The sequence below is a fragment of the Ceratotherium simum genome, chromosome 2 (genome assembly GCF_057802395.1).
Source record: "Ceratotherium simum simum isolate JZ-2026a chromosome 2, ASM5780239v1, whole genome shotgun sequence".
In the NCBI taxonomy this organism is placed as follows: domain Eukaryota; kingdom Metazoa; phylum Chordata; class Mammalia; order Perissodactyla; family Rhinocerotidae; genus Ceratotherium; species Ceratotherium simum.
In genome coordinates, this window is record NC_141901.1 from 47148800 (window position 1) to 47174507 (window position 25708).

At 44.3% G+C, this 25708-nt stretch overlaps 1 protein-coding gene across 1 annotated transcript in view; it reads left to right on the plus strand.

Annotated features, from left to right (window-relative positions):
- The first annotated feature begins 11752 nt into the window (after nucleotides 1-11752).
- Nucleotides 11753-25708, plus strand: part of PDZK1 (PDZ domain containing 1) — a 30104-nt gene continuing 16148 nt past the window's right edge. The window contains exon 1 of the mRNA XM_004420573.3: nucleotides 11753-12300. The gene's annotated coding sequence lies outside the window, so the exon portion shown is untranslated. The remainder of the gene's footprint in view (nucleotides 12301-25708) is intronic.

Here is a 25708-nt window from a genome sequence, read left to right on the forward strand (position 1 = left end):
GAATTAGAAGCTTTGGGTTCTAACCCAAAGGCTGGGATGAGATCTGTGCCAGAGGGGACCCAGCACAACAGGAAGCCCCCTGGTTCTGGAGCAAACATCTGTCATGATTGCCAACCAGTGCTGGGCTACCTAGGAGTCCAAGGGGTGTCATAAGAAGTGGGGTCAGGGGAAATTTTTCATGGCTAATCTAGAGTCACTTTCACCCTTGTGTGGACAGGAATTCCTGTTATCATAGTACTCAATGGTCCTTAAAACATAAAATGCTCTGGGGTTTGAGGTCCTTTCAGGGGGCCCCACTGAAGTAGTTGTCCTAAGTGTTGTTAGGTGAGACAGACATCAGGAACATCTCCTTATTCCATCAAATCATTCAGCTTTCACAACAGGATGAGTCAATTTCAGGAGCTGGGGCGATAGAAATTCATGTTGGGGAGGGGAGGGTCTTTCATCCCATCTACATGTCTCTCGCCACCATCCTTGTCACGGGACCAGTCCACCACAGCCCACAGGACACCTGGCCCCACAGAGGTAAACTGTTAAACTGGGCCTGGTATCTGGTAATCCAGTATCCTTATTTGCTATCCCTACAATAGTGGTCAAATTTGTGACCTCTCTCTTCCCTAAAATGAAGATTTATTCATACTTCTTTCTGTGGGATACTTGGAAAGTTGGCTGTGAGGGCATTCAGCATTTCTCATCATCCAAGGGCTATACAACAATGATTGTTATGAACATGAAGAGGAGTTGAAGATAACAAGGGCTATAGATGTGTGAAGGTGGGGCCACTTGGCACCAGCAGACACGTGTATTCACACAGGTTATTGCAGAAACCTCAAAGTTCTGCAAAGACTTCAGGGCTTGACATTGAATCACAGAGGGCTTCCTTCTTACCAGTCGGGCAGTGTTGTCCATCCCGCAAAGAGTTGCATACATAATTTTCTTAAAATACTGCTTCTGATCACTCTTCACTGAACATTATTTTATGTTAGGCACTATAGGGTTGACGTGACAGCACCATCTTGCTCTCAAGGACAGCATGCTCTGTTGGGAGAGGCTGCATTCCCGTGAGATGAGGCAGAATGTGCCAAGTTCTCTAAGGACCCTGGTACTCAGAAGTGAGAGAAGGCTCAGAAAGGAGAGAAGGGAGGAAGAAAGGGAGACTGCACTGTGCTCTAGATACTATTAGGCACTTTTGTGGACAAAGCGACATTTGAATTGAAATTTTAAAGAAGGTAGGATTTCAAATGGCAAGTGTTTTTCAGATATAGGAACTATATGAACAAACAAGGAGTGGGGACATACCCGGCTTGTTTGGAAACCGATGGAGCGACTGAGGTGGCTAGAATGTAGGCTGCCTCCTGGATGGGGCGGAGGGGCAGGCCCTCGCCCACAGCCTCCCAAATATTTATCCTGTTGGCCTTGGGATGGCTAAGGTACCTGAGTCCAATTACACAATTTAGCAACTGATATATTGTTTTCAAGATATTACTAGTAAGTGCTCAGCATGAAAAGAAAATCGGTTAAATGCTGAGTCATATTTTTATCTTACTTCTACAGAATTGTGAAGTCTTAGTAACGTAAAGGACTAAAGCAGTCATCTAGTCCAGTCCCTGGCAGGAGGCAGAAACTTCTGTGCCAGTGGTTCTCAAACTTGAGCGTGTATCAGAATCGCCAGGACAGCTTATTAAAATACAGACGGCTAGGCCCAGCCACAGAGTTTCTGATTCAGTAGGTGTGCGGTGGGATCCAAGAATTTGTACTCCTAACAAGTTCCCAGGTGCTGCTGCTGCTATAATACTCCTTGCAAACTGTTCTGTGTCATACCTCTTGCATCCTCTGCTTTCATCTCTCTAGTGGGATGTAGCTCATTACCACCCAAAGCACCCAGCCAACACTCTCTGTTGAATACCTCCAGTTGTTTAAAAATTCTTCCTCATGTTGCCTCCAGACCTGCCCCCCTTTAACTGTCAACCATTGCTCCTAATTCTGCTGGGGGCTCTACACAGAGCATATCTCTAGAGGATGGTTAAGTCACAGGCACAGGAGTCAGATCACCTGGGTTCATTTCCTGACTCCACTGCGTAGTACGTGAGCTTGGGCAAGCGTCTCAACTTTTCTGAATTTTTCTCATCTGTAGAATGGGAATCGTAACAGCACTGACATCCAAGGATGTTTAGATTAAATGAGAAAATGTATGTAAAACAATTAGCACGGTGCTTGGCACATGGTAGGGACTCAGTAGATGTGGGCTATCATCATTGCCTAGTTTCCTTTTCTACATGGGAGTCTATCAAATCTTGAAGCAAGTTAATCATTCTCATTAACATTTCTCCTCTCTGGGCTAAATATCCCCAGTTCCTTCAACTATTCCTACAGCACAGTTTCAACATTTCCTTCATCCTTGTCCCCCTCCTCCGCACAGACACTAATTTGTCAAGCTCCCTTATCAAGTATGTGTGGGGCTCAGACCTCAGCATAGTCAGAACCTCGTCTCTTCGCTGCAGCCAAAGATCACTTTAGCTTTTGTGACTAATTTCCACATTTTACTTAATCATATCAGACTTTTAGGCAATGAAGATGCCAGAGGCCACGTCTGCATGTAGAGAAAAAATTTTATTAATCTATCACATTTCCCCCTTGAAGCTCGCCTGGCTGCATTCACACATGGCTCTTATCATGTGTGAGTTTGTGGGGTGCTAGTTGGGGAGAGCACCTCTGATCCTTGGTCTGATTTGGGTCTTACACCTGCTTTGTGACTGGTATAACGATCAGCAGCCCAGGTGACTGTGAGGAAGCATGTCAGAGGCTGATAGAGAAGGGGGGTCAAATACCCTTTTCTGCCTTGGCCTCACCCCCTCCTGGCTCCAGGGGCCTGGTGGGAGATCCGGTGTCACCCTGGAGAAGGGTGAACTGACTCCTCTGGCACAGCCAACAGTTTTCTGGAAGGAAACCAAACCCCAGGGCCAGAGGGCACTTAGAGCAAAAGATATGTAGGCATTTCAGACCACACCCCCAGCCACCGTCCCCGCTGGCCTCTTGCTCAGAGTCCTTGGCTATATCTTACGAGCAGGGAGTCAGGGCTGTTTTATTGTGGAGACAGGGTGGCAGCTTCAGGGGTTTAGATATCAGGATGACAGGGCAGGCCCTGGAAAGAAATGCCTCTCTCAGTTGCATTTCTAATTTCCAGTCTATAGTGACTGGCTCAGTAGGGATAATGACTTCAACTTCTGTCTTTTTAAATAGATGGCAGAGAAATCTGTCTGTCCAAGTCACTGTCGTGTCCTGGAGAGTCTGTCCTGTCCCTCCCTGGTCATAGAGTACACCAGGTTCCTTTGCAGCTAGGCCTCCTGATGACGGGAGACCAGGCCTGTGGGGCTGCGGGCTCAGCAGCCCAAACACTGCCACCTGCTCCACACACTGGTTTGTGTGGGGATAATCTGTTTCTCCAGGACAAACCAGCCTGATGGCAGAAATATCTACAGTCACAGCTCTGTCTGTCCTCTGGGCTGGGGTGCCTCCTCACCACCACCACAAAGCCACACTATGCTGTGTGAACAAATAGGAAGAAGGCTCCTCTCTGCAACTCAGGGTCACGCTGCCTCCTGGATGCCAAAGTCACACAGCACATGGCCTTGTAGCTGCAGATCCCCCATTCTCCTCTGCTTATCGCCTCCTGAGAGCCACCCCGCAAGGCGCAGCCATGTGAATCCCAGAGCCAAGCTCCTCTCTCAGACTCTGCCAAGCTCTATCTTGGGCCAAAGGAGTTGAGGAGACTCGCCTCCTGTACTTGGTGACATTTGCATTTCCTCAGCCTTCCCACAGCCATCAGGAATCTCAGGCCTTCCTGGTGCCTAATTCTTTGAAGAAGGGATTTAATATTTTGCTCTCCAGGATATTTCCAATATGATTGAGGGGAAAGGAAAAGACAGTGTTTAGCAAAGGATACGCTGCTGAGGGTGGAATTGCAGGCACCCCGTTAGCTGGCTGCGGGCCCAGAGGCTGCACTCATCCTTAGGGCAGATCACACTGGACCAGCCTCATCCCAACTTGGGCTTCTAAGAAGAAAATGTACCTTCTTCAGCAGATAATGAAGGCAGGCATTGCTTTTTTTTTCTGTCATGTTAGAATTCTAAGCAATGAGGAAAAACAGGGTGCACATGGGTTAGTTTGCTCTCCAAACTAAAATGTTAGGGGGCAGTGGAACCATTCTGATGGAGGCAATACTTGGAGGCAGGGGTGTCTTTTAAATCATGCCACAGACTTGGGCCCATTCGGCTGCTCCTGGTCTTGATTCTCTCTCACTGGCCCTTCACCCCCCGATTCCACTCTTTCTGTGGGGAGTAGAGTCAGTCTGAGGTTCTGGCCTTGAGATCCCTGGCACTTTCCTTGCTGTTCTTCATCCCCAAGCTGGTCCCTCTGGGGGCCCTGAGAAGCTGGCTCTTTAAGACAGGGTTCCAACTTCCTAAGGACCACTGGTCCTCTGTTTCTGTGTCTCTCAGAAAGAGGCAAACAGAGACCCTAATCCATACTCCGAGAGTGCCCAGACTGGGGTATATGCAGGAACCCAGGACATGGACTGTTCTTGCTCTGCGTCTCAGTTTTTCTTTTGATGGAAAAGGATTTTGTATTCTGACCCCTTGGCTGGGAAAAGGAAGAGGGAGGGAATGACTAGTAAAGTATCCTTTGCAGCCAGCTTGCAAGTGTTAATAATTCACAGCTCTCTAGGGGTCCTCAGGCCTCCCCTGACCTGCCACGTGGTTGCTGAACAAAACTCAGAAGTTCAGGTCAGCAATCATGTGGGGCCACAATGTGTGATACAGCAGAGGAGAGTGGCTTTGCCCCTCCTCCTGCTCGTCTCCTCACACTGCTATAAAACATTTATCTCAGTTCTGCGTCTGGACCCTGGCCTAATAAATTCCTCCAAAGGTATGCAGACTACACAGATTGCCTTTTCAGGTTGTGGATAAAGCCAGAGTAATAAATGGAGGCTGTCATAAACATTGACTCAGGACAGGGGCAGAAAACCACTGGAGCTTAAAATGCCAGGCTCTATGTAAGTTAATGAGCTACTAAAAAGACAAGGTAATATTGGGATAATCAGATCAGCAGTTGGAGTAGAAATATGGGGATATCAGGGATGGATCTCAAATGTGAAGGGTGGAGGTTGGAATCTTGTGCTGAGCCAGGCAGACTGGTGTAGTAGAAAGCCCATCGGCCTTGGAAATAAAAGTGCAGGGTTTTAGCCATGGAGCTGCCATAAACTTTGTGTGACCTTGGCTAAGTCACTTTACTTCTCTGGGTCTTTGTTTCATAGTCAAAAAATCAAGGCTGTACAACTCAACAACAAAAAAACCAAACAACCTGATTAAAAAATGGGCAAAGGACTTGAATAGACATTTCTCCAAAGAAGATACACAAATGGTTAATAAGCACATGGAAAGATGCTTAGCATCACGAATCATTAGGAAAATGCAAAACAAAACCACAATGAGATGTCACCTCACACCCATTAAGATGATTATTATCAAACAAACAGAAAATAACAAGTGTTGCTGAGGATGAGGAGAAATTGGAACACTTATGTGTTGTTAGTGGGAATGTAAAATGGTGCAGATGCTGTGGAAAAGAGTGTGGTGGTTTGTCAAAAAAGTTAAACATAGAACTACCATATGATCAGCAATTCAACTTCTGGGTATATACCCAAAAGAATTGAAAGCAGGAACTCGAACAGATATTTGTACACCCATGTTCATAGTAGGATTATTCATGGTAGCCAAAAAGGTGAAGGAACCCATTCATTGCCAGATGAATGGATAAATAAAATGTAGTGTATACACATAATAGACTATTATTCAGCCTTAAAAAGGAAGGAAATTCTGACACATGCTACAACATAGATGAACCTTGAAGACATTTGCTAAGCGAAATAAGCCAGTGACAAAGGAATACTGTATGATTCCACTTACATGTGGTACCTAGAGTAGTCAAATTCATAGAGACAGAGTGTGGAATGGCAGTTTCCAGGGTCTTGGGGGAGGGGATAATGGGAATTGTTTAATGAGTATGGAGTTTCCATTTGGGAAGATGAAAAATTTCTGGAGAGGGATGGTGGTGATGGTTGCACAACAATGTGAATGTACCTAATGCCACTGAATTGTACACTCAAAATGGTTAAACTGGTAAATTTTATGTGATGTATGCTTTTGTTGTTGTTAGTGCCATCAAGTCAATTCTGACTCCTAGTGTCCCTGTGTGCAGCAGAGCTGAACTCTGCCCTGTCTTTTTGTACCATCCTCTCTCCTTCTGGTGCTATATCAGACAATGCTCCACTGCTATTCATAGGGTTTTCATGGCCAATTTTTTCAGAAGTGGGTGGCCAGGTCTTCTTCCTAGTCTGTAAGTTCCACTGAAACCTGTCCACCATGGGTGAACTTCTGGTATTTGAAATACTGGTGGCATAGCTTTCAGCAACACAGCAAGATGCAGCTACCACAGTATGACAACTGACAGACGGGTGGTGTGGTTCCCTGACCAGGAACCCATGAATCTTGACCACTAGACCACCAGGGCTGGCATGTATGTTTTATCACAATAAAAAAAATTGAGGTGGAGAGATCAAAGATTCCTGACCAGGACGCCCAGGTATGCTATAGATAGGTTATTGGAATGCCAAGATATTGATCCCTTCCACTTTTGAATGGTCCAGGTGGGGCCAAGGGCAACTGAAACCCTCAGGTAGGTCACTTCCAGCCTTGAAGAGCTTCTTCTGTTTACCCCAGTATGCTATACACATATCATAACTTTTAAAATTTATTTCCTAACCTTATTAATTGTCAGATATAGTACATATACAGAAAAGTGTACAAAACTAAAACACGTAGCTCAGTATTTAACCATAAACACCTGTGTAACCACCATCAGCTCAAGCGCTAGAATCTTGCCAGAATCCCCGAAGTCAGGATAGTGTGTTACCACCTAAGCAGGCGTCACTCAAAGTTCTGCCTGATATTTGGGCATTATATAAGTGGAATCCCAGAAGGAAAACAGATGAACCATAGCTACACACAGCAACATGGATGTATCTCACAAATATCATATTGAATGAAATAAACCAGACCCAAAAGGAATGTGCCAGAACAATTTATTGAAAAAGAACAGCCTTTCCCTCTGTTCTTTGTCATGAATCAGCTGTTTTTATTTGTATTGGTCTGTTTGGGGCTCTCTAGTCTATTCTATTGGTCCATTTGTCTATCTTGTGTCCATGCCATGTTGTAGTAATTACTATCACTCTACTGTCTTATTACCCACTACAGCTTCCTTATTCCAATTTTTCAGAACTAGCTTGTCAAGTTCCACCAAACAAACAAGCAAATAAACAAACAAACCCTGTGGGAAGTTTGATTGGAAATGCATTCATCTGTAGATCAGTTTAGAGAGAATTAACATCTTTACAGTGTTGAAGATTCAACCCATGAATATGGTATAATCTTCATTTACTTAAGTTTTCTTTAGTTGCTCTCAGTGATGTTTTATAGTTTTCTAAGAATATGCCAAAATATTGATCCCCTCAATCTTTAGGGAGTCTGGGCAGAGCTTGGGGCAGCTGGCCCTAGGTAGGTCACCCTAGCCTTGTAATGCCTCATCTATTTACCCCAGTGAACTATACAACTCTTATCAATTTGTTTTGTGACGTGGAGGGGAAAGTATTGGGAAGCACTGGGAAGTCTTTCTAGTTTTCTGTTTCTGACCAGTTTCACAAAGCGCTGAGTTGTGAGTGGGCAAGCATGCCATCCACAATGCCTCAAACATCCTGAACTCCTGAGTCGCCCACTGTATACTTCTAGCCCGTTTATTTCCATGACTCTGTTGTACAATGTGTGCCCATGAATTATGAGGGCATAACTTGCAAAAACAATAATAACAATGTTATATACTGAGCATTTACCAGGTTCTGGGTGATTTACAAATGTTTTCTTACTTAAGTCTCCAAGAAATCCTTGTTATATTGAGCTTGTTATATTACCTGTGTTTTACAGATGAAAAAACTGGAGCTTTGAAAGGCAAAGTAGCTGCTAAGTGACAGAACTATTTCTGGAAACACGGCAGACTAGATAATCTGAAAACCCTCCCTCTACATAGTTCATAGAAATACTAGGTAAAATATATCAAACATTTTTTTCAAATAGATAGTTGAACTTGAAAGAAAGGAAAGAAATTTCTCAGGTCCAGAAGTGAAGAGAAAGCTGAAAACCGGTAACCAAGCAGGGTCACTTTGGCACAGGAGGTAAGACCCAGGAACTGATACCCTGCATAGAGCTGAGACTCTCTGAAGGCTACATTCTCAGTGAAAGGTGGGGTAAAAACCAGTCCTGCTGGCAAAAGGAGATTCATTTATTCACTCATCCATTCAGTAACATTTTTTGAAAGCTTGCTATAAGCTAGGCTTCTATTCCAGGCATTTGGGACACAGCAAGAAAATAAATAGGCATGCCTGTTCCTGGGGAAATTATATTCTGGTGGGGGCGAGACATAAAATAATCCATAAACGTAATATATAAGTAAGATGAAGGGGGATATATTTATGGAAAAAACAGAACAGGGAAAAACTGATCATGGGTAACAGGGAAACTATCTATCTTGGCCTGGACTCTGGGAAGAAAAAAACAGATCTCTCCTGGAAATTCCCAACCATAGCTCTGCTTTTAGGGGGAGGGGGGCTGAGGTTGTAACTGACATTAATTGTTTGCAAGATCTGGAAACACCAAGGCAAGCAACTAACACAAATTGGCCCCAAGTTTTTAGTGCCTCTCCTTGTCATTCTAGGGATATGGAGAAGGGCTGTCGGACAAAAACAAGAGAAAATCCTCCACCCAGGCTGCCAAGGGTTCCCATAGACAAAGCCCAGACAAACTTGAGCTCACAATAAAAAAATACAAAACTTATTGATGGCAGATTTAGGATTCAGTAGCTGTTTGATACCAAAGCCCATGCTCATAACTCTTACCTACATGCACCCAGGACTTATACTACACACTCTCATGGAGGGTTGTCTTAGGACCGATGGTATTTAGGATCACAGAATCTTAGAATTGGAAGGGATCCAAGAAATTGCCTACTCCAATCTCCCTCACAAAGCAGGACATCGTTCTGTAACATGACACAGAACACCACCAGCCTCTGCTTGAATACCTCTAGGGAAGGAGAGCACATTTTTTCCCTGGCTGGTGGGAAGCCTATCCTAGAGGCAAAACAACACTACCTAAGGAGACAGACAGGGTCCTTAATCCTTCTGAGCCAGGTGATCTTGGGCAGGATAATTACCCCCATGAATTAAGCTTTCTTATCTGTAAAATGGGAATATCGTCTCATCGGGTCATGCTGAGGGTTAAATAGAATAATAGATATAAAGGTTTACCAGGCACACAATAAATAATGTCATTTTACCTTCTCACTAGTGTCTAGATCTAAGTAATCAACAAAAAGAGTTACTCTGCTTAGCATTAATCTGAGCAGATCTACTTATAGGCATGAGATTTTTTAAAATCCAAATTTTAGTGAGGGCTCATCTCATTCAGTTCAACATTCTGAAGCGCAGTACCTGAGGGTTACTATCAATATTCAATAAGGGCAGGATTACCTTTCGACCTAGTTCCCAGCACAGACATAGATGAAAAGAAGTTAGTCTTGTCAAGTTGCTGTTTTCTTGCTTAACCTGAGGGGTGACTCAAGGGTCACAAGGATTTATGAGCTTGTTTTACAGAAGAAATAGAATGCCTTCAAGGAAGTTACAGTCACCAGAAAAACAGCCCCCAGCCGCCATTGATGCCCAGAAGTCAGATTGCCCAATGGCTTATCTGGAGTGAAAGAAACCTGGGGTTACCCCTTTGTTTCTCCAAAACTCCTCCTGCCAAGCCCCTTAGCTCTATAAAACCCCCTGCTTTCTTCTCTTGTGAAGGTGAATTTTTTTTTTTTTTTCTTTTAATTTTTGTTTATTGCAGTAACATTGGTTTATAACATTGTAAAAATTTCAGGTGTACATCATTGTACTTCTATTTCTGCATGGACCACATCATGTTCACCACCAAAATACTAATTACAACCCATCACCACACACATGCACCGAATTATCCCTTTCATCCTCCTCCCTCCCCCCTCCCCTCTGGCAACCATGAGAGAACCTATCCTCTCGCCTTCTCATTTTGGCCAATTCGAATAAACCTTTCTCTATCTCCAAGCACCAGGTGTCTCCGTGATTGGCTTACTATATATCAGGCACATGGACTTGAGATTAAGAGGTTTGGTATCAATTTCACTGGGAAAGGGTTTTGTCATTTTTAAAAAAAAAAATTGCTCATTTCTATTTAATTTTGAATGAACACTGTCTCTGCATGTTAGGGCCTCTTCTATTTCCAGTCTGAAGGCTTGTGGCTGTTTGTTCCATCTGTGCTGGGATGAAGGGTGAGTCTGAGAAGCTTCTTGAATGAAGATTGACTTTGTTGTCATCCAAATTTTTTTATTTTAGAAGTTTCAAGAATAAATTTACTGACAGGCTCCTTAATTTAAAAATTAAGGTATTATTTACATGGAATATAATCCACATATTTTAGGTGATAGCTTGATGAAATTTGGTAATTGTAGTCAATTGCATAGCCATTCCCACACTTAAGATATAGAACAATTCCATCACCTTAAAGTTTCCCCTTTAGACCCCTGATTTGAAGACGGACATTGACCAATTGGCTGGCATCCAGGCTGAGAAGTTTTGAAGTCATGGCATAGGCAGACCATGTTAAGGAATGAGGGGCATTCATGGAATCCCAGAGAAAAGAAGACTTATGGGGGATATAACAGCCTTCAAATATTTGAAGGGCTGCTCTGTAGAACAGCTCCAGAGGGAACCATTAGGACTTACAGGCAGAGGTGAGAGATATTTTGACTCAATATAAAAAAATTTCTAAAAAACAACTATTTATAGGTGATGAAGGCAAGTGAGACTCAGAGTTAAAAATAAATTACTCTAGATGCAACACCTGGAAGTGGCAGAGTCAGGCATTCTGATCTTGAATCCAGGTTTTCCCATTCTACACTTCTGCTTCAGAAGACATACAGGAGGCCCAAGGGACATAGTGTTAAGGTGGAGATGACCTGATCTGGGTTAGCTGCTCAGATGTTTGTCACTTTTGACCATTTACCCTCTGGCTCGGGCCATGCCTTTGCTGGGGAGAGCCAAGGCCCAGCGAAGACGAGTGGCCCTTCCAGCGTGGGTGGAGGAAGGTGAGGCCACCCTGTCCTCAGCCTGTGGTCTCTTTGCCTCACTGCCTGGAGCAATCTCTTGCCCTGATTTCCAGTGTGGGCTGAGGATCCAGGTCAGTGAAAAGCCCAAGGCTAGGTCTGCCTGTGTGGGTGCTGCTGATAGGGATCAGCTGCTGCTCCTGTCTGGGATGAGGGGTGGAGCAGGGCACTGCCGAGGCAGCCAGCCGAGGAGCTTGTGGAAATGCATTCCACCTTCCCCGCTGGGCTTGCCTGAGAGGCTCTGAGTGTGTGGAAGGGGAAGACAATTGTCAGTAGGTTGGAGAATAGAAACAGAGCACCCTCAGTTAGATAGAGAGGAAAAAAGAGAGAGACAGAGAAGAGAGAGTGTGTAAGAAGAGGAAGGGAGCCTGGGAAATCAGAGCAGGGGCTTTATGCTGAACTCCTAGGAAGCATGCGAGGAAGAATTCCCGGGTGGAGGAAAGGAAGGATGGGCACACGAGGAGCTTTGCTTCATTTACTGGGGCTTATTGGCCTGCTGACCTTCTACAGGGTGGGGGTTGCACAGGTTACTGCTCCCCAGGATGGCCTCAGTACATGAAGATGCTTGGGTGATGACCCTCAGCCCTGACCTTGGGATGGGGACAGTGGAGGCTCTTAACGCATTGGGTGTTGGTTGGGTGTGACCAAGGTATTAGCCAAAGTGAAAGAACTGAGGAAGGCAAAGACATCTCCTCCCTGGCTGTCCTTCCCTCTTCTCTCCCCTCCTCTTCTCTGGGAGGAGCAGGCAAGCAGCGACATCCCACACAGTTAAGCAGGTGGGTCAGAGCATTGGGTTTGCTGAGGGTTTTTCAGGTTTGCCCAGCTCAGGGCCCACCCAGCTGGCAGAAAGCAGGACAGAGGTCACTTGAACTCAGACCACAAGTCCCTGTTAAATACATCAGCTTTTAAATCAATCTTTGTTCAAAGTCCACGGAGTTCCAAGACTAGAGCTCACCAGCAGAGAGAAAATTCCCGAGTGACTGGAACAGCTCCTCTTCCCCTTAGATCCAGGTAAGGAGAGTCTCTGCATCCCCCTGACTGAGGGTGCTGGCCACCTGGGCCTGAACCACCTTCTTTCTTTTCCTTTTTCTTTTTCCAAGCAGTAGCTGGCTGTCCAGGGCCAAAGAGAGGCACATGGGGAAGGAGCCGGGCCTACTGGTGGTGGTGGTGGGGTGAGGGATTGTCTGTACTCTGAGATCCTTTCTGCTTGCGATGCTCCGACCCCTACAGGTTAGGGTCTGCTTTACAAAGGCATTGGTAAACTGAGCCTCGGAAAAAGCTTTCCCAGGGTTGCATGGGGGCTTGATGTGTAGCCAAGGAGAGTGAGATAACAGACTTCACAGGTCACCAGGAAGATACTCACAGGAACTTCCCACTAGGTCAGGGCTCTGGGTATTAGAGATTTTCTTTTGGAAGCAGCCCTTAAGGGATAAAATCTAATTTAACTTTCCCACTGGATAATAAAAGCAGGCATCTCTCCTCTTTTCATCATGTTATAGCACTAAGAAGTGAGGAAAAACCAGTGGATTTCTAGGCTGGCTGAATTTTAAAACATAGATCTCCAGGCTCTACACTTTGGAGTTTCTAATTCTTTGGGTCTTGTGTTGTTCTGAAAATCTTTGTTTTTTTAACATTCCCCCAGATGATTCTGGTGTGCAGGCAGGTTTGGGAAGCACTAGTAGCTTACTTCCTAAACAGAAGAGTCCAGGGACTTAAATGTGACTTTCATGCTCAGCTCAGGAGACACCAGCTCAGGGCTGGGCTGGCTCCTCAAGAACAGTCCTCTTTAGCTGTCCCTGCAGTGTTGCACCGATGAGCTTGCAGTCTGTATTCAGACGTCATGGGGGCTGATTGTCTCAGGACATGGCTGTCTAGTTCCCTGGTCACATGTTCTTTTCTACAGCAAATAACTCAGGGACTTTGAGTTTGTGTGTTATGACTAAGTAAATTGTTCTTATCTTTGACTCTTTTGTATGTTCTTTGCACCATTACCCATGAAGTTGCTAGTAATGATGTCTTATGTTCATGGACCACTGGCTAGACAGCTCCTTCCCATCCAGGGGAGAGGACACAGGACTAGAGTACAAAGAACCTGCATTTTGATTTAGTTGTTAGTGACAGACCATTAGACAAGTCACTTAGCCAACTGGAGCCTCAATTTCATCATCTATCAAATGAAGGCCCCTCGTCTTTTCCTCAAGGCTGTACTGAAAATAAAATTACAAATATGGTGTGTTTGAGGGGATTAAAAGCACAAACATAAGGTGCTTACACTCAAATGTGTATATCCAAAGGTTCCATGGAAAAGTGGGAAGAAACAGCCTTGCAGTCAGTGGGGAGACCTTGTCCCAGTCTTTTCACCTCATCGAGCTTCTCTTTACTCACTGGTAAATAAAGAGTTGAGACTAGCTGATCACTAATGTCCTTTTCAGCCCACCAAGTATAAGGTGGATCCTGGAGTTTTCAAGGCTGCCTCCTCCTTGTCATTTGGGTATGAATTCAGATGTTACCTCCCCAAGAAGGGCTTCCTAAATCAGCCTCCCCCAATTCCACCACTATATTTCATCATTCATAGCCTTTATCATCAGAAATCATCTTGTTTGCTTTTTATTTGCCCCCTTTGCCAGATGTTTAGCTTTAAGAGAGCAGGGTTATTGTCCTTTGTGGTACCTGCTATAATCCCAGCTCTGAGGACAACACCTGACATAGAGTAGGTGCTTAGATATTTGGATAAATGGAAGTTAGTGTGGCAGGGCAGGAGCTGCAAGAATAGAATCAGGAGGTTTTGAGAAGCTGCTCTTAGGGAGAAGAGGCTGCAGAACTCTGATACTCTCTCAGGTCATCTGAGGTCTGGGTCTGATCATGTGGGAATGGGCATCTCTGGTCATGTCTTGGTTAAATGATTTTCATATCTGTTGCAAAGGAATTTGATGAGAGTAGCAAGTTAGAGCTAGACATGTTTTCCTCCAGATCTCAGTAACTCCTTTCCTCGGCTCTTCAGGAGGGACTGCCCAGATTTCCTTAATCTCTTTGCCTGGTGGGTATCATGGCGAAGTGATTGAGGGCATGGGTATTGAAATTGGAAACCTGCCTTCTAGAGCAGGCATATTCTTAATCTCTAAGTCTCTATTTCCTCATTGGTCAAATGAGCATAATAGAACCTCGTTCCTAATGTTATGAGGATTAGATGCGAGACTGCACATAGTGCCTAGCACACCTTAAATATTACTGTTCTGGTGATCATCAGACAGCTTTGTGAGAGGCATAGCCCCAGGGAAGGAAAGAACCCAGGCAGTGACAAGGAGTTTTGATAAGTAGGAAAGATAGCCCCTAGCCTACTCAATGGCAGCTACCGAGGCTTTGCTCTTGGTCTGAGACAGCCTCCAGCTTCTGAGGCTGCAAGCCTCACATGACATGAAGCTCTTCTGCAATCCAAAGGATTGAGCTTAAGGTGCTTCACAGTCTAACCTGACCTTCTTCCTTTAACACACACCTACTCTCTGGCCTTTCTGAACCATTCATCATTCCTGAACACACCTGTGCTGTTGCTTTTGTCTGGGAGGCCTTCCTCCTCCCAGTCTAACTGCTTATGATCCCTAACAGCATACCCCTCATGGCTGGGAGGCTGGGGAGATGGTGGAAGGAGCCCAGACTCAGCTGGGTTTGAATTCAGGCTCTGTTGCTTACCCAAATAGCCATGGGAAACCAACTTAACTTTTCAGAGTCTTTTTTATTTTTTGTAAAATGGACCTTTAGGATTAAATGAGAACTCGTAAAAGGTACCTAGGCTGGTGCTTGGAGCCTAGCAGGAGCTCAATAAATATGGATAACAATAATAAAACATTTTCTTTTCAATATTCCAGCACCCATGCTGTTGTTTGGTAGTTGTATTTATAACTTTCCCCATTGCACCCTGGGCTTTTTGAGGGCAGGACAGTGTCTAATCTGGGTTGAGCCTCGGTATCTGCCCCACAGTAGGTACAAAATATAACTTGTTGATTATATAAATGATACTTGAAATTCAGAGGATGGAGTAATACTTTCAGACTGTGGTCATCAGGAAAGGATTTGTATATAATCTAAAATTTGAACTGAGCCTTGCAAATGGGTAGGTCTTGAATTCATTCACTGGAAAAAAATGTTTCCCTAGGACCCACTATAAGTAAGTAATCAGAATGGGGAAGGTATTCCAGGCAGAGCTTGAGCAAAGGGCAGGCTGGGTGTGTGAACACACAGGGGCCAGTTTGGTGCCTGCTGAGGAGCAGAGGGGAATGAGGTAGGGCTGGAATGTGCTGACCCTCAAAGCCTGAGCAAGAAGTCTGGACTTCTGTTTCTTGAATGATTTTTCAGAGACTGACATGGTGAGAGCAAGATCGGGAAGTTTGTCTCCAGGCAGAGACTGGGAGAGACTGGAGGCAGGAGGACTCTGGTACATATGGAAGAAGTGAGGGGGTAGAAATGCAAGTTCGAAGGGTCTTGTAAAACAGGATGCCAATTTGGGGGGATACCCTTCTTCCAGCTAACCCTCAGGATGGTTTGGCTATTTTCAGGTACCAGTTCTATTAGCAGCACAAGGGTGTCCTTTCTCTGAGGGCATCTATTTTCACACAACACTGACTCCATCTCTCTCCCAACTTGTAGAACTCTTAGATAAGCAAGTAAAGTGTGAAAGACCTTGAACTCCAGCCCAGAGTCCTGCCATATAGGACAAAGTGGTGGCTGGGGTGAAGGGGATGGTATTTAGTCCCAGCAGGCCAAATAAACTTCGAGATAAGCAGGTTCCATTCCTTATCATGAATGAGAAATAAAGATTACTCAATAGGTCTATAATCACTCTTCTCCATGTAATTCTCAAGGGAATGCATTTCATTAATTTCCCATGTTTGAAATCTATTGCTGGCTAAGACCAAACAGTAACTATCACAGTGGGGAAGTACAGTTAGCAAATACCTATTTTAGGGCCCTGCTTATCCTTCTATTTTTGATACTAATTATTTAAAATTAATACACTTGAGTGTTTGAATTTCCACAGGTCTTGCTTTTCAAAGGAGGAATCCAGGTGGCCTTAAATATATTATCTGTAGCAAAGATATAGGATCTGCTCTGGATAAAATATTTTTGAAGAAGGATGAAATTGAATGGCCTTTATCTCTTCCTTGCTTGAGACATCTATCAATACCAGCTGAGATACAATAAGACTTCTTTTATGCTGTTGGAAAAAATAGTGTGTGTTGAGGCTCTGAGGCAGGCTCTGAAAGAAGGCACACACGCCTGGCACAGGGCAGGAAGCCCTTGGTCAGGGCTGATGGCTGCAGGGAATTCTTGGCCTGTCTACAATTGCTAACTTAACATCATCAGTCCTCACAACTATATTTTCCAACAAAAGTCTAGTGATTTGTCTTACTCCTTCCACAGATGCATGCAAATACTAGAGGAGCGGCATTCCTCCCAAGGGCACAAGGTGTGGATACGCCTGGTCAGCCTTCTCAGAAATGTTGTTTTCTCCTTGCTGAAGTTCAGAGTATTTTATAGACCAGCATGGAGTTCAGTGTGAAGTGAATAACGTTCAAGTTGAATATTACCTGCAAGCCTCTGCCCTTTCTTTCCTTCATGCCTCAATTAAGTAGAAATAATTTACTCCATGGTTACATCCTAGGTTATACAATCAAATATCCTCTCATAGTTGCAGTTACTAGGGTTAAACATTATTCACCTGCTGTCTTGCTAAGTTTCTGCTATTTAGTTTTTTCATGGCTCAGGTGTTGGTTACATAAGCACCTTGTTGGGAGAGGCTATGTTTTCTTTGTATCTGATACTGACTGCATCATTGATTCCTAATGACTATTAGATAAGATGGTGGGGGTTCAAAGTACTTGTTACTAACAGTTGTAGATTACAGTATTTATGGAATAATCCTACTACGTCCTGGTCTTTGGGAGATAGGCAAAGAAGACAGTACCTGGGCTCGCTCTTTCCTGATGGTAGTCATTGCACCTGGCTGTCACCGATGACAGCCCCCTTCTGTTTTTCCACCTCCAAGCAGAATGCTGTTTATCCCACATCCTTTCTTTGATCTTTTGGCAATTCAGTGATGCTGTCTGGTGAGTGAACCTGTTCGTCAGGCACTCCCTGCCTACCACGATCCATACCTGATATCTGTATATAAGATAATGCTTCCCTCACTCCATCTTCTCCACCCTTGTCTGATTATATATATAATTTTTTTTAATCTAAGTTGTTTCTTAGAAATTTTTATTCAATTTTTTGTCTTGTCGTGAAACAACGCTGTGGCTATTGGAAATCCTTTTTGCCAGTGGTTACAAACTGCCATCCCAGGGGCTCAATTCCGTTGATTTACATGGAGTTTCTTGAAAGTTTGAAATAGCTATCAGTTTCTTAAAATGGGGACATTTTGCATAAATCTAGATTTCCAGATTCTCTTGAGAAATCAGAAGATCCAGCACACCGGGCTCTTCTTTCCTCGTAGCAGCTGTCTTCTGGTGCTAAGTAGCAGCTAATCCACAGTCCTCTCCTGGCAGCTTCACTGATTTCAGTTTGAGCCCAGTGGATATTTTGGTCCATATTCTCAAAGTTCTTGGTTTGTCTCAACTATGAAGGAGAGATTTCTCTCATTTTTCCCCCTTCTCTCCTGCCCTAGTAGAAGTATTCCATCTCAAGGCTAAACCCATTTGCCACACTCTCCATACCATCCCTTGGTACACAAACATGCTCATAGTTTTCTTAACATTAAAAATAAAACCATCCATCAACCCCACTTTCCCCTCAAGCTGCTATCCCAACTCTTTCATTTATTTGTTCCAAGATGTATCTGTGTTCATTGCCTCTGTTGTCCACTTGTTTCGTAGTCCCTTATCCGTCCTGGACTTCCATTTTCTGAACTTAGTAGCATTTTCTGTTTTTATTCTCTTTACCTCTTGGCATCTTGGCATTGTGTTAACTATCCTATCTTGAAATGCTTCTTTTAGTTTTGACTACACTGTAAAATCTTGGCCTTCTGATTATTCCTTTTCTGCTTCATCTTCTTGTCACCTAGATTTAGGTATTACCCAAGGCATTATCCTTGGCCCTCTTCCTTTCATATTCCCACTTCTGGGCTTCACCTAGCACTGCTGTGCAGACTCTAGTCCATCATCTCCTGAGCTCCAGGCCCACACTTTTATCTACCTGCAGGATGTTCTGCCAAGTCCTCTAATTTAAACCCATCTCAAACTGACTTTGCCATCTCATTCCTCCTGACTACACCATCTTTTAATAGTATCACTTTTCGGCCAATCACCAAGGCATGAACTTGGTTTTCTTTGACCCCTTCCCTTTCCAACACCAAGCCCAAGTGGCAGCATTACTAAGAAGATGGTCTCCTAGCTGCCATAACAGAGTATTACCGACTGGGTGGCTTAAACAACAGAAATTTATTTCTTCACAGTTCTAGAGGCTGGAAGTCTAAGATTAAGGTGTTAGCAGGTTTGGTTTCTTCTGAGGTCTCTCTCTTGGCTTGCAGATGGCCGCCTTCTTGCTGTGAGCCCACATGACTTTTTCTCTGTGTGCATGCACTCCCAGCATCTCTTCCTCTTCTTATAAAGATGCCAGTCATATAGAGCCCACCCTTATGACCTTATTTAATTTCAATTATCTCTTTATAAGGCCCTATGTCCAAATACAGTCACATTGAGATTAAGGCTTCAACATATGAATTTTGGGAGGGACACAGTTCAGTCCATAACAGGAGAGCCTAGGGCTTGAAGTAGGAAAGGGATCAAGGTTGATTACTGGAAAAAACTGACCTTAGGTAATAAATTCAGGGAAAGTATACAACTGGACCTTACGGAGAAGCAGACAGAATGTGAAGATGATGACAGAGCTAGAGTATTCTTGCAACTCAGAACTGAGAGGAGCCAAAAGCACAGCTGTGTTCAAATTGAGCTGTGGTCTCAGAAAGCTCAACTGTGCATGCACCACTCTGTGCAACAGAGGCCCCTTCCTCATGACCGTGAACCCACAACTCACGTGTGAGTGAAGTCAGCAGCAATTAGGGAGAGTCACAGGGGCCTGTGGACTCTGATACTGCTTGGAGGCTGCGGACCTTTTGTGCCTCCGAAACACAAGCTACGGTGAGTATAAACATTTTGGACATCTGTGTTGTTGCACCTGTACTGTCTGAGGCCATCTCTGCATGGAGAAATCTGAGGGAACAGGATTGAAGAGTTAAAACAATGTTACTTCGTCCTCTCTACAGTTCCTCCACCTCTGTCACCTCTGTTCTATTCTCATGGCTACCACACTGGGTCAGGCCCTTTATTGTGTGTGAGTAGGATTATTATGATAGCCTCTTACCTGGCCTCCCTCCAGTGTGTCTTTGTTCCAGTCCATCCTACCTACCGTTCGTTTTTTTTTTTTTTTTTTTTTCCTTTTTTCTCCCCAAAGCCCCAGGAGATAGTTGTATGTCATAGTTGTACATCCTTCTAGTTGCTCTATGTGGGACGCCACCTCAGTATGGCTTGATGAGCAGTGTGTAGGTCCACGCCCAGGATCCGAACCAGCGAACCCTGAGTTGCCAAAGCGGAGTGTGCAAACTAAACTGCTATGCCACTGGGCCAGCCTCCTACCTACCATTCTTGGATCCCAAATCTGATCCTCTCATTCCTCTGCTTAAAAGTCTTGAGTGCTGCCTACTGACTACCACACTAAGGCCAGATCACTTGGGCTGGTATTCAAGGCCTTTACAGTCTAATTTGTCTCCCATGAGTTCCTTTCTGTTGGCTGTTCTTCAGTCACATTGGGTTTTTAGTTCTTCTTTGACCATACCCAAGAACTTTCCCACTTCCATGCCTGATGTCCACACTATTCTGTGTCTAAAATGTTCTCTTCCTACTTCTGTTCCCACTGAAATCCTCCCCATCTGTTGTCAATATCTAAATCAAATCCTACATAATTTGTGAAGCTTCCCTCGTCTCATGATGTAGGTCTTACGGCATTTATACTCTTCTCATAGTGGTAGCTATTTTTGTACTAAAACTTTTTCTTTGCTCCTTTTCAACTATAAAGTCCGTTGAGAAGAGAGGTGATGTTTTACTTTATGCCATCAACCACTTAACAGTGTTTTGCCTGAAAGTGTTAGGCAAACATTTGTGGCACGAACAAATGAATCAGGTTTGGGGTAATATGTCTTCTTGATGTTCAGTAGAAAGTTGAAGGACCTATGTTCATGATCCTAAACAGACTTCACCCATTCCAGGATGCTAACTGAAGAAGCTAATTGAGGAGGGAAGAGGTTGGTAGGGAGCAAGAAATCATGAAGTAGAGCTGGCAAGCACCCCTCTTGCTCAGGGGCTCACAGGATGACTGGTAGGGCCCCAGACATGAATGGAGCTTGGGACTGCACCCATAAGGTGGTAAGGCAGTTAGGTTTGGGGGGTGGGGAGTGGGCCCTCAGACTTAATTCATAGGATAAAGAGCCATGGGAGCTATTAAAAGTTGTTTTCATCTGCTTGATTCTCGGTTTGCCTGGCTCAGAGCTAGAACTTGGGGAGGGAGGCACAAGGCACAGATTTTAGGTTGCCACACACTCCTATACTGTTGGCTGAGACACTGATTGTGGGCAGAGCTGGATCCTGAGGACTGCAAAGGGTGACCAAAGGCCTCTTCTAACAGGGCTGCCTCCTTGGTTTCTCAAGTTGAGTAAAGGTGAGCTCAGGGTGGCTGTTAATAGTTCACCCAACCTTGTCATTCTTCTCTGACCCATAAGGGTGTTATCCCAAGACTGAGGGGATAGATGGGGAGTTAGGAGCAGCAAACCGTGGTTTTAAGTACTAGTTTCTTAAACTGATGGGGATTCTAAAAATGTTCATGTTCAGGTTTCAAGGCTGGAGATTCTGAGTCAGTAGATCTGAGGTGAGGCCTAAGATCTATTTTTATAAATCTCTACAGGTGATTCTGAGGGCCAGCTAGGATTGAGAATCAAACTTGTAAGGTGGTTATGAGGATTAAATGAGATAATATATCATGCCTGACACATAGTGAGTTTTCAGAAGGTAACATGATTTATTACTGCTGGCATCACCTGATGGTCTAGAGATTTATGCTATTTCAACTAAGTATATCTGTTCACTCAGATGAAACCAGCTGGTGCTTTGGGCATGGGTGGGCAACTCCCAGGACTGAGGAGATGAATGAAGATCCTATAATTCTTGCTGAGTTCACTTCTGAGGAAGGAAGAGAAATGACAACTCCTGGGGAAGAATTTGCTTCCCCCTGACTTGTGTTTTATCTAGTCTATAGCAACTTCAGGATTCCTTTACAAAATAATACCTGGAAGCTTACAGGAGTTAGACAACCCTGGTTTACAGCAGGAAATATTTCAGAGAACCCCATGTTCACTTTTGTTTTGGAAGATGCTTTGTGTTCTTGTCAGGATGCCACTGACCTTGAAACTCTCAAATATTTCTCAGGAGATCGTGGATTTTTGATGAGCTAAGTGGCTTTAGGGTCCCTTCACTCCTACTCCTGTCCCCTGCACTGGGTAGGCTTGCGAACATTCATGCCTTGATATTTTTAATTGGATATTTCCACATACAGCAATTATCTTAGAACAGAGGGCTTTTTGACATGCAGGGTGACAGGGTAGGCATGCTTCACTACAAGCCCTACTGACATCAGGGTCAATTGAAATGGAGTCTCAGTCTTTCCCCAACTGGCCCTGTTGATGAAAGTCCTGCAGCTTCCAGTCCCAAACATACAAACTGAGGGGAAATGAGACTTCCTCTCAGCTTCGACCAACTAAGCTGCACCCTTCTGGCTGTTCGGGTCTCATTTACGTAGTCCTGAACCCCTTAGGAGCAGCTCTCAGCTTGGACTTCCGGCTCTCTGCATAGAGCTGCTGGTGAGGGTGGGTGTTGACTCAGGGTCATCTATGGGCTCATGTTGATGGCTGCCTGGGAGCTCAGAAACCTTGGCCTGCCTTGGGTTCGGAAGAGTCCCCTGGGTCCCACCAGCTATTGCTTTGCTGCGGAAAATAGCCCAGGGGCTTCAGTTCTTCCTTCTCTGGCCATATCCAGAGGTCCTACCTACCTTCCTTTGTTGTCATTACCTCGCCTTCCTAACTTCTAAAACGTACCTAATTTTTCTTCTTGACCACGGGCATATTATTCTCTTTCCTAGAAGCAATAATCTAATCCTTTGGAAGAAGGTGGGGTCTGAGGGTATGATTAACAACGCATCGCTTAACGATGGGGATATTCTGACAAATGCATCGACAGGCAATTTCGTTGTTGTGTGAGCATCATAGAGTGTACTTATACAAATCTAGATGGGACAGCCTACTACATACCTAGGCTACATGGTATAGCCTATTGCTTCTGGCTACAAACCTGTACAGCATGTTACTGTACTGAATACTGTAGGTAACTGTAACACAATGGTAACTATTTGTATATCTAACGATACCTAAACATAGAAAAGGTACAGTAAAAATATGGTATAAAAGATAAAAAATGGTACTCCTGTACAGGGCACTGACCATGAATGGAGCTTGCTGGGCTGGAAGTTGCTCTGGGTGAGTCAGTGAGTGAGTGGTGAGTGAATGTGAAGGCCTAGGACATTACTGTACACTCCTGCAGACTTTATAAACACTGTACACTTAGGCTACACTAAATTTATAAAAAGTATTTTTTTCTTCAATAATTAATCTTAGCTTACTATAACTTTTTTACTTTATAAACTTTATTTTTTTTAACTTTTTGACTCTTTTGTAATAACAGCTTAAAACACAAACACATTGTACAGCTGTACAAAAATATTTTCTTTCTGCATATCCTTATTCTATAAGCTTTTTTCTATTTTTAAAATTTTTAATTTTTTTTTTCTTTTACTTTTTAAACTTTGTTAAAAACTAAGACACAAACACACATTAGCCTAGGCCTACACAGGGTCAGGATCATCAATATCACCGTCTTCCACCTCCACATCCTGTGCCCCTGGAACGTCTTCAGCTGCAATAACATGCATGGAGCTGTCATCTCCCATGATAACAATGCCTTCTTCTGGAATACCTCCTGAAGGACCTGAAGGTTTGTTTACACCAGCATCACCACAAACACGTGAGCAATGGATTGCGCTACAACGTGACAAGGGCTGCAGCATCACTAAGTGATAGGAATTTTTCAGTTCTATTATAATCTTATGGGACCACTGCTGTACATGCAGTCCATCGTTGAACAAAACATCATATGTGGCACATGACTGTAATTAAGATTGATTAAAAATAATTTTTGACTCTCATCCCCGATTCTTTCCTGTCCACCAGCCAGCGTTTTGTTCTCTTTCCCACAGCAAGCAACTTTGTTGCCAAGAATTGACTTTTTTTCCTAGCTTTCTTGCATTTCCAGTATTTTATTTTGGCTGTTTGAACTGGGAATAAAGCCTGCTAAAGACTTAATGGGTCCCAGCTTCAAATAATTGCTGAGATGATATTATAGAAATCTATAGGCCTTTACTAGCTACATATCTATCCACTGTAGGGGTCTGGTTTCCGGATTTTCTCAGGAAGCAGAAGATGGTGGTGGGGGCTGAAGAAACAGCAAACAGTATCCTTAAATACCAAGAGCCTTCCTAGTTAGACCCTGTATTCCAGAGTCCCAGGTAACCTCATTATGGAGCAGTGACAGAGTCTTGCTAAAGTGACTCACCCCAGCCCTGATTTAGGGGCCAGTGTAACAGAAGGATGTGGACTAGACAGAGCCATGACTGAAGCTGGACCAGAGCCCAGCCCTCTTAACTCCTAGTTGAATCGTCTCTTGGCAAGATGGCACAGGAAACAATTTTAGGGCCCCAAGGGTCCCATGTAAAGTGAGGGTTTTGGGGTTTTGATCAGCTTTCTCCAGTGGTGCAGTTAAAGGTGTTAAATATTTCATCAGATTGGCAGGGACACCGACCAGTCAATGGACACCAGCATTAATCCTTTAGTGGCTGAATTGTGGGAAGGGCAGACGTGGTGGCAGGAGGAGCAGTAGCTGTTGCCTGACCAGCACGGTAGCATTTCTATCTGTGCGAACTGGCTCTAAATCTCTGGGCTTCAACCACAGATGTGAAAAGAAACTCTGACCTAGAGCACCAGAGGCTTCAAAGACACAAGTGCAGATCTGTGTGATTACCGTCTGGCTGTTTGAAAACTTTAAACAAACAAACAAAAGACAACTTGAGATTTTGCCCAGAAATGGTGTTTCCTTGTATATATAGGCTTCTAGATTTCTACTGAGACACAGGAAAACTTTGCTTCTCCCCCCACCCCCAAATACAGGACGAGTCCTACTAGCAATGAGGTTTCACTTTCTATCCTCTACCTACAGAGAAACAGATCAAAATCCTGTGGCTGACACCACTGAATTTTAGGGGTGGGTGCCTTAGAAACAAGCATTCATATGCTGATCACAAACAGCCTCATCTCTTGGTGAAAACATGGCAGCTAATGGCCTTTATTTTGATTGTAAGAACATGTTTTGAATTTTGTAGGATTTGGATGAGGTTTCTCTATAATTACAAATCATAGAGGACTTTATTTTTTCCTTCAAGGCTTTTCAGCCTTATGAAATTGAGAGCTGATAGGGATCTGGAGGTAAGTTTGGACATAGATGTGGATTTGAGCTGGAAAACAGAACTGATGCTTGCAGGCTAGATGATCAGCCAAAAGAGAAGGAAAAGGCCAGGGAGTCAGAGGGGCCACACATAAGTGTCTGCATGTGGGGAGACCCCACTCCGGTGAGGCCTTCTTTTCCCCTAACTCCCTGCTTTCCTCTTCTCCTTCCAAAGTGGCATCTTCCTGGTGGTTGGTCATGATATGGCAGAGCTGCTGAGCTCTCCCAGGTGTGGGCGATGACCATGGCGATTGTGGCTTCACTTTTCTCTTCCCTTGATACTCGGTGGGGAGGGCTCAGGCCCGGGGCCCTTGGTAAGATATGATTTGAAACATTTGTCTGTTTCTTGTTTTCTTGGCTGCTTAGTCATTCATGCCAGCAGACTCTGCTGAGACCACATGAAATGGCCAAGTCATCGGGCAGTGGGAGGCTTTCTGCCCGGTTGGTACTGTACGTCTCTGTGGGCACGAAGGTCAGAGATGGCTATGTCAAATCACCGTGGCATCGCTTCTAGGGAGCCTGGAGCATTTGGTTGTCTCTCCTCCACCCTCCACCTCCATACCCTGTACGGTCACCTGTTACTGTTCCTCCAGGAGGGAAGGGACAGACGGTTTATTCTCTGATTTACTGGTAGGGAACTGTGACATGGGCTTGCCCTGCAGGCAGTTTAACCAGCAGAATCCAGTCTTCTGCTCTTGGGCCTCTGCCTTACATCAGCGGTTCTGGCCTCCATTCTTGTTCTCCTATGAAAGCAAAGGCTTAAGCCAGGAGGG